This window comes from Gigantopelta aegis, chromosome 1 (assembly GCF_016097555.1).
Source record: "Gigantopelta aegis isolate Gae_Host chromosome 1, Gae_host_genome, whole genome shotgun sequence".
Lineage (NCBI taxonomy): Eukaryota > Metazoa > Mollusca > Gastropoda > Neomphalida > Peltospiridae > Gigantopelta > Gigantopelta aegis.
In genome coordinates, this window is record NC_054699.1 from 29511016 (window position 1) to 29523961 (window position 12946).

Here is a 12946-nt window from a genome sequence, read left to right on the forward strand (position 1 = left end):
TTGCCACGATACCTTTTGAACTATTGAGGCATCCATAAAAAGGATGCTCTTTAACTCAACTATATGCATGGGGCCTACAAGCTACGCATGTATGTATTCATGTATTGATGTATGTATGCATATATGTAGGTATGTATGTATATATGTAGGTACGTAGGTAGGTATGTAGGTATATATGTATTTATATATGTATGTATGTGTATGTATGTATTGATGTATGTATTGATGTGTGTATGTATTGCTGTTTGTAGTGATGTATGTATGTGCGTGTGTGTGTGTGTGTGTGTGTGTGTGTGTGTGTGGATGTTTGTTTTTGTTTGGGTTTTTTATTACCTCAATAAACCTCAGATTAATTATATACACGTGTGTGTATTTGTATATTATATAATTGTGTGTGTGAGTGAGAAAGACAGAGAGAGAGAGAGAGAGAGAGAGAGAGAGAGAGAGAGAGAGAGAGAGAGAGAGAGAGAGAGAGAGAGAGCGGAGAGAGCACGAAGCTCACCCCCCTCCCCCAGAAGGGGGGGGGGGCATAGCCCACTCCACCCCCCCCCCCACCCCCTCCCCCACCACCCCTGTCCCCCCCCCCCAAGAACCCCCCCCCCCCCCCCCACCCAATTAGAAAGAGCGTGAGAGAGACACACAGGGAGTTACAGAAAGAGTTTTCGACATGTTTCCGAATGCATCAAGGGTTTTTTTTATATGCATTTTCCCACATACAGGATAGCACATATTACTGCCTTTGACCAGTTGTGGTGTACTGGTTGGACGGAGAAAAAATAGTTGAATGGATCCACCGATGTGGTTACAGATAGAACTAGACACACAGACACACACACACACACACACACACACACACACACACACACACACACACACACAGAGAGAGCGAGAGAGAGAGAGAGAGAGAGAGGAGAGAGAGAGAGAGAGAGAGAGAGAGAGAGATTTTTTTTTTTTAATCCTGAATTACTTTAAGATATTATCGACTAACAGAGACTTTTTAACGATTGTAATTACATATCTAGTATATTTTTTCTGCATAATATATTAATGGCTGTATATTAAACGTGTTTCTGGTCGTTCTAAAATTTGTACTAGGTTAAATTTCATTTTATTTCCTAAAATATAGTTTTCATACGTACGAAATTATTTGAAGACAAAATCCAGTTTGGGCTTCTTACAAATATTAAGACGACCAGAAACACATTAAATACACAGAAACAGATATTCTAAACAAGAAAATATATTTATGCAAGTTTAATCATAGAAAATATTTTATTAATCGGAAACATCTTACAATGTAGCAAACTCAGGAATATCCCTTTAATCAATTTTGAGAAAGCATACACTTTAGATTGGGATGTTATCTCTGAAGCATTGAAGTATTTTTCAGAGTTTGTCCATCAATTTAAACAAAAATGTATTTACTTTTTTTCAGAAAGGTGCCCAATCTTGTTTGCTTGTAAATGGTTTTGCCTCTACGTTCATTAACTTCCCCGAGGGTTGTTGTCAAGGTGATTTAACTGTTCTATATGTATTTCTCGTTTGCGTAGAAATCTCTAATAGCCCAATAAAGAAAAAAATATATAAAACGTATTATAAATCTGGAAATACTGAACATTTATTATCTGAGTTTGCAGAAGATACAACAATTACATTAGATGGAACTGGCACAAAAATTACTTATTTGCAGTTCTAAATATATTAAAACTGTATGCATGTTTTGCTAGACTTAAAATTAGTGATAAACCAAAACTAATATGGATAGAATATTAAAGCCCCACAGATATAATATTTGCAAAGAATGAAATTTTCAATGGGCACAGAGATTATCTTTACTGTGAATTAAAGGGACATTCCTGAGTTTGCTGCAATTTTGAAGATGTTATCGACTAACAGAGACTTTTTAACGATTGTAATTACATATCAAATATATTTTTCTGCATAAAATATTAGTGGCTGTATATTAAACGTGTTTCTGATCGTTCTAAACTGTGTACTAGGTTAAATTTCATTTTATTTCCTAAAATAATTTTTTTCGTACGTACAAAATTATTTGAAGACAAAATCCAGATTGGGCTTCTTACAAATATTAAGACGATCAGAAACACATTGAATATACATACACTGATATTCTAAAGAAGAAAATATATTTAATATGTAAGTTTAATCGTAGAAATATTTTATTAATCGAAAACATCTTACAATGCAGCAAACTCAGAAATGTTCCTTTAATGTTGATACACATTTAATAAATATAGTTGAAGTTAACTATATAAAAAAATCCTCTCAGTTTAAAATGTTAAGAAAATATTGCCAAGTAGAACACTAACAGACTTAGGTAGAAATACCTTTTCAAAAACCGTAATCCTAGCTAAACTAAATCATGTGTTTCCATCCATTCCAAATTCGCCAGTTAAAAGACATTCAAGATTATTTATATGTATATGGAAAGGTAAATCAGATAGAATAAAACGTCAACAAATGACCAAAAATATTAACCATAGTGGAATTATAGTACCTAGCACACAATACTACATTATACCACAAATGATTACATGACTAAAACGGATTATGTCTACAGTTAAAGTTTGTTTTGTTTAACGACACCACTGGAGTACATTGATTTATTAATCATCGGCTATTAGATGTCAGACATTTGGTAATTTTGACATGTAGTCTTTAGAGAGGAAACCCGCTACTTTTTTGCCATTAGTCGCAGAGGAATTTGTATATGCACCATCCCACAGACAGACTGGCACATGCCACGGCCTTTGATATACCAGTCGTGGTGCACTGACTAGAACGAAAAATAGCCCAATGGGCTCACAGACGGGGATCGATGTCAAACCGACTGCGCATCACGCGAGCGCTATCTTACTGGGCTACGTCCGTCTGTTTTAAATACAAAGTCCTACATACTCACTTGAAAATAAAACATTTGCAAAATAATAGATTTTTGTTATTAATATACATGTTATTAGCGACTGTAACATTATTTATTTCATTTGATCCAACAGTTTGGTACCTGAAGCGTTTATACCCATATAATATACTGTCAAAAAAGAAACGAATAGGTGATAGGGAAAGAAGAAAAGTGTTTGATTTTACAAAATATCAGGGGTTTTTTTACAATGTTGCTGAATGACCATGTTTGTTAATGTTCCTGGAATGGGACAGCATGCCCAAATGCACCCTAAAACAATTTAACGCACGTTGTGGCACGTTGTGCGACAATTGCACGAAATCGGCGTGAAATGGTCAGATTTTGGCGAATGCACGTGAAACTTGGGGAAAAGATTGAGGTAGTGATGGGTATTGAAAGCTGCAATGCTCGCAGTGATGCCTCATTTCCATTTCGACGTAGACGAGTAACAAAATGCCAAGACTAAGCCTGCCGAATCGAAACATTGCAATAGGCAGCCTCCAGTTAGGTTAATCACAGTCAGCAGTCGCACGCCATATGAGCGTCCATCAGAGTACCATTTCTTGTCTCTGGGACAGGTACCAGCAGTTTCAATCAGCTGAAGACCGGCCCAGAAGTGGAAGACCTTGTATAACAACTGCAGCACAAGATCGCTACATCCAGATTCTGCACTTGCGTCACCGAACTACCATAGCAACGAACACTGCTGGAAGCATACCTGTTTTGAGAAGGGTGTCTGCACAAACCATTCGGGACCGACTTCGAGAAGCTGGTTTACGGGCTAGGAGACGGTATGCTGGCCCCGTCTTGCGACGTCAACATCGACATTTACGTGTTCGCTGGTGCACGTATGTACAGGGGTGGAACTTGAGAAACTGGCGGCGAGTATGGTTCAGCGACAAGTTACGTTTCCTTCTACAGCGACGTGATGGACGACAACGTGTTTACAGACGCCACAATGAACGTTTTGTCAACAACTGCGTCGCCCAAGTTGACAGATTCGGTGGAGGGAGTATCATGATGTGGGGAGCCATCTCGTACACCGGCAGAAGTGAACTTGTGTTCGTAAAATTCTTCGCCGTCACATGCTTCCCATTTTGGAGCGACAGAGAGAACTCTTTCAGCAGGACAATGCCAGGCCGTATACGGCACGTGTAACAATGGATTCCCTACAGAATGAGAACATTAATGTGCATCAAGATCGCCAGATCGCAACCCCATTGAACATCTATGGGACGAACTAGACGGACGTGTACGCCAGCGTGACCCGGAGCCTCAGACGCTTCCGCAACTGTCGCATGCACTGCAGGAAGAATGGGCTAGGATTCCACGTGCCCGAATTCAGAGACTCATTCAGTTTATGCCAAGGAGATGCCGCGCAGTGATTGCTGCTGCTGGTGGCCACACACGTACGGATTTCAGCGCCCTCGTGCGACGCTGTTTGGTGATGTCAAACTTTACTGTGATACGATCATAAATAACGAAATTTTGCCAGTTTGTATAAAAGAGATAATTCCATGAATATTTCGCCTATGCGTTTCTTTTTTGACAGAGTATATATTGTACATACATACAAATTATACTGCGAGAAAAATGCATTTAAAAAAGTGCTATATTGACCAGCATTTGTGATGATGAATTTACTTATGTAGAATGCCGAAAAATGCATTTCTGTACTCCCTAGAAACTCGGGGGCTTCGCGTCATCGATCTCACCCCACCACAATTTAGATCCGCCACTGCATATTGTCCCGCACATGCGCCTGCGGTGCTAGTGACAAAACTATTGTACTTGTTGTCCCTTGACTGTTTTTATGTCAACTGTCAGGTGTAATGATATCGTAAGTTATTGTCTGTCCCATGTTATATTTAGAACACATTGCATACTGGCCTCGGTGGTGTAGTGGCTACGCTATTGGACTTAAGGCTGGTAGGTACTGAGGTCGCATCCCGGTGCTGGAGGTATGAGGCAATTAACATACCGTACTTCTCGCTCACCAACCACTAACCCACTGTTCTGGACAGACAGCCAAGATAGCTGAGGTGTGTGACTAGCCAGGACAGCATAGGCCTACGAGCTTCCATTTTTGTAGATAGATAACTAGTTTAACGTGCCCATATACCACTAGGGTTTCGAACACGCCCATCCAGAGTCCGACCTCCGATAAGATCGGCCCACTTTTGTAGGAGGGCAGGAGGGATTCTGGACTGTGGCAAATCCCTGATATGGCTAGGGCTGAGTAATGGAGTATCTATGAGACAAGGAGCGAGACGCCTGCTAGTGAGCCATCGTTTCATCCAGCGGCTACAAGAGCGTTTCCATACAACTAGCAGAGCGAATCGTAGGCGTACGGGCTTCCATTTTTGTAGTGGGGCAGGCTTGCTTTTGTTCGAATTAAACGAAAATGCCCGAATCTGGATATCAACAATTATTTATATTTTAATTACTGTTAAACAGTAAATAGGGATGCAAACGAATTTCTATGCTTTCAAACATAGATTACAACTAATTGTCAGGGTACAATGATGGAAATACATGGTAAAAAGGTCTCAGGTTAGCACATTTTGCCCGAATATCTGTATAGTTTTTGCCCGAATTTGAGGTTTTGCTCCAGAACTAGGGGGGGCAGATAACACCCCCCCCCACACACACACACACCCCCCCCACACACACACACACACACACACACACCTCGGCCCACCTGTCTCGTATGCTTAGCATGCTTGAGTCTTAATTGGATATAAACAGCACGGACATTAAGTTCAAATGAACACGTTGCGTTCATATATTATGTTCATGTTACGGTAAGATGTTTGGCATGAAAGTCGTTGAGCACTATCTGGAACTGAAAAATGTACCTTTCGTCTAAAGGGGGTCGATGTTATGATCTGTCACGTTGTGGAGGTAACTAGATTAGGATGTGACACTTTGTCATTTAACTGGACTCAGCATATTTATATAATAAAGTAACCCTATCGCTGATATATGTCATGTGTTGCACGTTTCGATCCATCAAAGTTTTGACATAATGGCCATTAGAGAGAGTTCCATTTACCCAGTCACCCTGTTTACGAAAAGCAATGGCAATAAAAGCAATTGGCTTTCTTTAGACATTTTTCTTTAAAAAAAAAAAAAAAAAAACATCTTTTTTTCTCTTTTTTTTTTTCTCTCTCTCTCTTCTTCATCTTTTTTTATATATGGTTTTCTATCAACATTTAGGAGATAACCATATATGGCAATGTAGTTCAGGAGTTCGGGGTTTTTTCGGGAGTCGACCCTACCCCCACCCACCCCACTCCCATCCACCCCGCCTCTATTAAAATTTACTCTTTAATGTAGTTTCAGGGAAAGCATGACTTGACCCCTATCAAAAAAACTAGTCCAACTCGTTTAAAAATGTATCAAACTTTCTTTCGCTCGTTAGATACATTTTAAAACAACTCGTTGTGAGATAAATGGTATCTAATTCCACTTATGTATTATTCTCTATAGACACTGAATACATTAATTCACGTTTATTATATTAACGGGACATTCCTGAGTTTGTTGCACTATAAGATGTTTCCGATTAATAAAATATTTCTACGATTAAACTTGCATTTTCTTGTTTGGAATAGCAGTGTCTGTATATTCAATGGAATTTTAGGAAATAAAATGAAATTTAACCTAGTACAAATATTAGAACGATCAGAAACACGTTTAATATACAGCCACTAATATTTTATGCAGAAAAATATATTTGATATGTAATTACTATCGTTAAAAAGTCTCTGTTAGTAGATAACATCTTAAAAATTGCAGGAAACTTAGGAATGTCCCTTTAACAATCGAATGTCTCGTATTTATTGAAATAAATAACTGGCTAATAGCCTAATGCTAGGTTCAGACTGCTAACTGCCAGCAAAAAGTTGGCCAACTAGACAGTTGCGTTGTAATTCCCCCAACTCCCGATTCACGACAAGTGCGCTCGGATTAACCACTACTGGGTTATACGACGATAATCGAGTTGCAGGGTGTGTATCACCAAATCAAATCCCATAGACGACAATACTAACATGAGGCAAAAACTCGTACCTGCAGCGCATCAATCGACATAAACACCACGGATATAAACGCTACTACCACTATCCTTTAAAGTGAATCAGAAACAACTGGGAATGAAGCTGCTAATTTCAGAGATAACGGATAGCGTCTATGACTACCCTAGTTCCGTACACAATTTACAAGTACCATATACATGTTTCATGCACAAGGTTACTTGACACAGTGGTACTAGATGAAATAAAATTGTATACATTTCATGCTCAGATGACACTTTTTTATATAACAAACACACTCATATTTATCACCAATCACAGGACTTGTGGTGTTAACTGCTCTGTCAAAAGATGGGTGCACCTTGAACTTTGACCCAGCCGGACGTTATTTGGTTTAGTACTACCTGAAAGAGCGCTCAGACTAGCAACTGGACAGTCGCAGAAGTGGTGACAGCAGAAAGTTGCACAACTATGTGTTGGCATTTGGTAGTCTGTGCCTAGCATTACATTTGACCCTTGAAATTAATTTTTAATAGCTGTTCCATAAGCTAATGACGGCATTAGAGTGTTTAGATTTGCGGGTGTTACTGTTTATTGGATGCCCGCAAAACAATGTGTGTTAACCAATCATGTTATTTAACATACTCACCATCAGTTTCTTGAATAAAACAATGGCCTCGATGGTGTCGTGGTTAAGCCATCCGATATAAGGTTGGTAGGTACAGGGTTCAAAGCCCGGTACCGATTCCCACCCAGAGGTGAGTTTTAACAAGTCAGTGGGTAGGCGTAAGACCACTACACTCTCTTCTTTCTCACTAACAACTAACCCACTGTCCTGGACAGACAGCCCAGATAGCATAGAGTTGTGTCCAAGACAGTATGCTTGAACCATCATTGGATATAAGCACAAATATAAGTTAAAATGAAAATGAAATGAATAAAATGAACATTTCTGATGGCAAAGAAAAAAGTTTGTTTCTTTTGTTTAACAACACCACTAGAGCACATTGATTTACTAATAGTCGGCTATTGGATGTCAAACATTTGGTAATTCTGACATATAGCCTTAGATAGTAAACCCGCTACATTTATTACGTTAGTAGCAAGGGATCTTTTGTATGCACCATCCCAAAGACAGGATAGCACATACCACGGCGAACTATCCGATCGCGCATCAGGCTAGCGTCTAACACTGGGCTATGTACCGCACTAAATGATAACAAAGAAGGCACAGGGTGTTGTCCTAAGTATGAACTCTACTTCTCAACCATGAATCTTTAAAGGCACATTCCATGAGTTTGCTGCATTGTAAGATGTTTCCGACTAATAAAACATTTCTACGATTAAACTTACATATTAAATATATTTTCTTGTTCAGAATATCAGTGTCTGTATATTCAATGTGCTTCTGGTCGTCTTAATATTTGTAAGAAGCCCAAACTGGATTTGTCTTCAAATAATTTCGTACGTACGAAAAAATAATATGTTAGGAAATAAAATGAAATTTAACCTAATACAAATATTAGTATGATCAGAAACACGTTTAATATACAGCCACTAATATCTTATGCACAAACATATATTTGATATGTAATTACAATCGTTAAAAAAGGCCCTGTTAGTCGATAACATTGTGCAAATTGCAGCAAACTCAGAAATGTCCTGTTAAAGTTTCACTTTTACAGCTGTTTTTTAATATTGAAATCAGATATTACTTACATTTTATTGTTTATATTATCCATTTCCGAACATCCGAAGTGCTTCTCGTCATCCTGGCGTTTGTAATACCACTAAATGCATTTTTTCATAAATCTAAAAATACACGTAACTGTACCGGAGATGAACTCATTGCTTTTTTTAGGGGGTATTTTCCCAGTTTCAGGAAGAAAGGAAATGTTTTATTTAACGACGCACTCAACACATTTTATTGACGGTTATATGGCGTCAGACATATGGGTAAGGACCACACAGATATTGAGGGAGAAAAAGCTGTCGCCACTTCATGGGCTACTCTTTTTCGATTAGCAGCAAGGGATCTTTTATATGCACCATCCCATAGACAGGATAGCACATACCACGGCCTTTGATGTACCAGTCGTGGTGCACTGGCTGGGGCGAGAAATCCCCGTTTCAGCGTCAATCACGCTTGTTTCAGTTTATTTTTAATTTTGTCCAGACGTGTTACGGTTTTGTAGATTAACGAAACGTAATGTCTATTATGAAGGACTGAAAGCAAGGTCTGCGTCTTATTTATTACTCACCTACTTTGACATCCAGTGGCCGATGATTAATTAATCAATGTGATCTAGTGGTGTCGTTAAACAAAACAAACTTCTTCACCTACTTTGATACAATATGCTATCTGGGTGGCATTCTGATTTTAAGGACTATTGTGTGTGTGTGTGTGTGTGTGTGTGTGTGTGTGTGTGTGTGTGTGTGTGTGTGTGTGTGTGTGTGTGTGTGTGTGTGTGTGTGTGTGTGTGTGTGTGTGTGTGTGTGTGTGTGTGTGTGTGTGTGTGTGTGTGTGTGTGTGTGTGTAGGGTTTAGAGATTTTTTATGACTGCTGAATAGATGTTAGCTTTTCTTCACCCAATAATGCAAATATAGAATTTTTAGACCACCTAAAGTATGGAATCTCAAGAAGGCAACAGATTTGCCCTGTCCATAAGTTGCGACTACTTCGACTACAACATACCCGTAGTCGAAACATCCACGGTGGCACGTACATCACATTTCGAATCGACATATCTGGTCGCCGTAGTGGTTGCAGTATTGGTTGTGGTGGTGGTAGTGGCCGTGGTGGTAGTGGCCGTGGTGGTAGCGGTAGCGGTAATCCTCCGAACATTCGATAAAACGGCCAGTGGGCATTGACCATGGATAACGTTAGTTTCCAACATAAGCACGCGAAAAACAGGTATCCTCGAAAATACATCCTTTCTTGTTAACATGCGTGCCCGTCTCTTGTCTTTCCACAGGTGTTCGCTCAGAGTTCGTTCATGAGCAAGACTGAGTATGACAAATGTGGACACATGGAATATAAAGTGCTACGAAGTGCATGTCCAGTTTTGATATACTGTTGACATTCGTCAATCACATCAAGGACAGGGAGACGTATTTCTATTGTCAATGCCTTTAGTCTAGACATAACATGTACACTAATCATCGGTCAGCTTTGGATATCCATTAATCAGATATGGATTTACTACCTTTTAGTCTGTTATCGTAGACTCATATTGGTATTGGATATTTGGTGGGAATCATTTCCATGAATTACCTTCATAAAGTCTGTCAATGGTAGGGACAAAAAAAAATCCCATAATGGAGCTGACTCATCCTCGTGCTGGGGGGGGGGGGGGGGGGGGGCATAGCCCAGTGGTACAGCGCTCGCCGATGCGAGGTCGGTCTAGGATCGATCCCCGTCGGTGGGCCCATTGGGCTATTTCTCATTTCAGTCAGTGCACCACGAGTGGTATATCAAAGACCGTGGTATGTACTACCCTGTCTGTGTGATGGTGCATATAAAAGATCCCTTTCTGCTAATCGAAAAGAGTAGCCCCATGAAGTGGCGACAGCGGGTTTCCTCTCTCAATATCTGTGTGGTTCTTACCCATATGTCTGATGCCAAATAACCGTAAATAAAATGTGTTGAGTGCGTCGTTATTTATTTATTTATTTATTCCTCGTGATGTTTTTACCTTGTCTCAAATGTAGCAATAACCAAGAACGAGTTCAAACCAAACAGAACAGAGAAGCGCTCGCCTGGTTGGTTTTCTTTTCTTTCTTTTAATGTGTCTTTCAATTTTCCTTTCTGTTTCTTTTTATTCATGTATTTATTTATTTTGTTTTGTAGACACGAGTATATTGGAAATCGGTGAAATCCTACGAGAACGTTAGCGTTGCGCAGCCTTCGCTGAACGCAGGACTGTTTATAGTTTAATTATCCAAGAAAAATGCCCACCTCCTGTCAGTTCAGATTCAGGGGGAGTTGGAAGGAGGGTGGGAGATAAAGAGGAGGAAGAGAGACACACTTAAAGAGCGTAAGAGAAAGGTAGAAGGGGGAGACGGTCAGACCGAGACACACACACACACACACACACACACACACACACACACACACACACACACACAGAGAGAGAGAGAGAGAGACACACACACAGAGAGAGGGAGGGAGAGGGAGGGAGAGAGAGCGACAGCGAGAGGAAGGGAGAGGGGACAGAGAAAGAGAGAGAGAGAGAGAGAGAGAGAGAGAGAGAGAGAGAGAGAGAGAGAGAGAGAGAGAGAGAGAGAGATGTAGAGACACACACACACAGAGACACAGAGAGAGACAGTCAGACAGACAGAGAGAGAGACACACACAGAGAGATACAGAGAGAGGGAGGGAGAGAGTGACACACACACACACACAGAGAGAGAGAGAGAGAGAGAGAGAGAGAGAGAGAGAGAGAGAGAGAGAGAGAGAGAGAGAGAGAGAGAGAGCAGTGTTCAACGACCTGTATTTAGGGTTACGTCGTGGTGATTCCAGTTAATATTTAGGAGTGAATATTTCCATCCTCGTATTTAGTTCCAATATTTCCGTAAACACAGGTCATTATCCTCTTACCATTTCACAAAAATCGCGTATACCATAAAACCCCACCCCACCATGTCAGCACCCACCTGTTTATATTCAAATATGTAATTATTTACATAGAGTTTTTTATTTGGAAAGTTGAGTTGCAAAAAAGAAAAATGATATCCGTGACGATATGCGGCGTGTTACAAATTTTACGGGAACCAGTTTTTATTGTGAATATTGGACAAAACATTTATTGTTAAATGCAATGTCAATGAATAAAATATTTCACCAATTTTATTACCCGATAACAAAATAGTTGAACAATCTATGCAATACATAAAAATACATGTCCTTTCGTCATTAACTCGTTCCAACCAGTACACCACAACTGGTCAAAGGCCGTGGTATGTGTTGCCCTGTCTGTGAGAAAGTGCATATAATGGATCCCTTGCTGCATTAGGAAAAATGTAGCGGGTTTCCTCTTATGACTACGTGTCAGAATTACCACATGTTTGACATCCAATAGCTTTTTCTTTATTATCCAAAGCCATCCTGGCTATAGGCGCGACATAAACATCAATATTATTATCATAGTAACAGTTGTGCATATATACATAGTGTGATATTTAACAATCAAAATTACATGAATAGAGTATATAAAATGTCAATAGGAGGGTAAACATAATATATTAATTTTTAATGAACATTTCCCTTCTTAGAAAAGCCTTGTATAAATATTTTCCAAGATTGTTTAAAGTTTTTATATTTTCCGAGTTCAATAGTTTGATTAACTTAAACACGGAAGGTCTGACGTAGAAGTATTTCTTTATGTAATTTATTCTTAGATCATGGTAAGCTGATACTTAATTAATAAATATGCTCTAGTGGTGCCGTTAAACAAAACAATTTACTACTCCACATTCTCTAGGTATATAGGTATATACCAAAAATATATTCAGTGATAAACAAGTTGTGCACATCTTGAATTTGTGTAACATGCTACAGATTTTCGAAGGTATCTTAGCGCTACGGTATCGTAAAACCGTCGTAGACTTTGATAGACTTCACTACAGCACACGGCGGTTTTACCATATCGTGACCCTAAGTTAGCTTCGAAAATATAAAAAAGAAGTTTGTTGTGTTTAACAACACCACTTGAGCACATTGATTAATTAATCATCGGCTAGTGGATGTCAAACATTTAGTAATTTTGACATACATGTATAGTCTTAGAGGAAACCCACTACATGTTTCCATTAGCAGCAAGGGATTTTTTATATGCACCATCCTACAGACATGATATCACATACCACGGCCTTTGATATACCAGTCATTTTACACTAGCTGATACAATAAATAGCCCAATGGGCTTACCAACGGGGATCGATCCCAAATCGACCGCGCACCAAGCGAGCGCTTTACAAGTGGTCT